We start from the raw sequence: 1630 nt of genomic DNA, 5'->3' as shown, positions 1-1630 counted from the left end.
AATAATCCCAGGATCCCATTTGACACCAGGGGGCGTAAAAGGGCCAGGGATGAATTTATACAGCATGGGGCCCAATAGAAACAAGGAACCATTATGACACCATGGAGGCCAAGAATCAAATGATTCATTGTGACATCAAGTGGCCTAAAAGGGCATGGGATGCATTGTGACACCACAGAGGTTAAGAGAAGCAAGGAACCATTGTGACCCAATGCAGGCTAACAATCTAATGATCCCTTGTGACACCAATGGGCCTAAAAGGGCCAGGGATGAATTGTTACAGCACGGGGACCAATAGAAGCAAGGATCTATTATGCCACAATGGAGGCCAAGAATCAAATAATTCATTGTGACATCATGTGGCCTAAAAGCGCATGGGATGCATTGTGACACCACAGGGGTTAAGAGAAGCAAGGATCCATTGTGACCCAATGGAGGCTAATAATCCCAGGATCCCATTTGACACCAGGGGGCGTAAAACGGCCAGGGATGAATTGTGACAGCATGGGGCCCAATAGAAACAAGGAACCATTATGACACCATGGAGGCCAAGAATCAAATGATTCATTGTGACATCAAGTGGCCTAAAACGGCATGGGATGCATTGTGACACCACTGAGGTTAAGAGAAGCAAGGAAACATTGTGACCCAATGCAGGCTAACAATCTAATGATCCCTTGTGACACCAATGGGCCTAAAAGGGCCAGGGATGTATTGTAAAAGCATGGGGCCCAATTAAAACCTGGTACAATTACGCCACCATGGAGGCCAAGAATCAAATGATTCATTGTGACATCAAGTGGCCTAAAAGGGCATGGGATGCATTGTGACAGCACAGGGGTTAAGAGAAGCAAGGATCCATTGTGACCCAATGGAGGCTAACAATCTAATGATCCTTTTTGACACCAAGGGGCCTAAAAGGAGCCGGGATGTTTTGTGAAAGCATGGGGCCCAATTAAAACCTGGTACAATTATGCCACAATGGAGGCCAAGAATAAAATGATTCATTGTGAAATCAAGTGGCCTAAAAGGGCATGGGATGCATTGTGACAGCACAGGGGTTAAGAGAAGCAAGGATCCATTGTGACCCCATGGAGACTAATAATCCCAGGATCCCATTTGACACCAGGGGGCGTAAAAGGGCCAGGGATGAATTTATACAGCATGGGGCCCAATAGAAACAAGGAACCATTATGACACCATGGAGGCCAAGAATCAAATGATTCATTGTGACATCAAGTGGCCTAAAACGGCATGGGATGCATTGTGACACCACAGAGGTTAAGAGAAGGAAGGATCCATTGTGACCCAATGGAGGCTAACAATCTAATGATCCCTTGTGACACCAATGGGACTAAAAGGGCCAGGGATTAATTGTGAAAGCATGGGGCCCAAGTAAAACCTGGTACAATTATGCCACCATGGAGGCCAAGAATCAAAAGATTCATTGTGACATCAAGTGGCCTAAAAGGGCATGGGATGCATTGTGACAGCACAGGGGTTAAGAGAAGGAAGGATCCATTGTGACCCAATGGAGGCTAACAATCTAATGATCCCTTTTGACACCAATGGGCCTAAAAGGGGCAGGGATGTATTGTGAAATCATGGGGCCCAAGTAAAACCTGGTACA

This window comes from Cinclus cinclus, unplaced genomic scaffold (assembly GCF_963662255.1).
Source record: "Cinclus cinclus unplaced genomic scaffold, bCinCin1.1 SCAFFOLD_40, whole genome shotgun sequence".
In the NCBI taxonomy this organism is placed as follows: Eukaryota; Metazoa; Chordata; class Aves; order Passeriformes; family Cinclidae; genus Cinclus; species Cinclus cinclus.
This window is presented reverse-complemented; position numbering follows the sequence as displayed.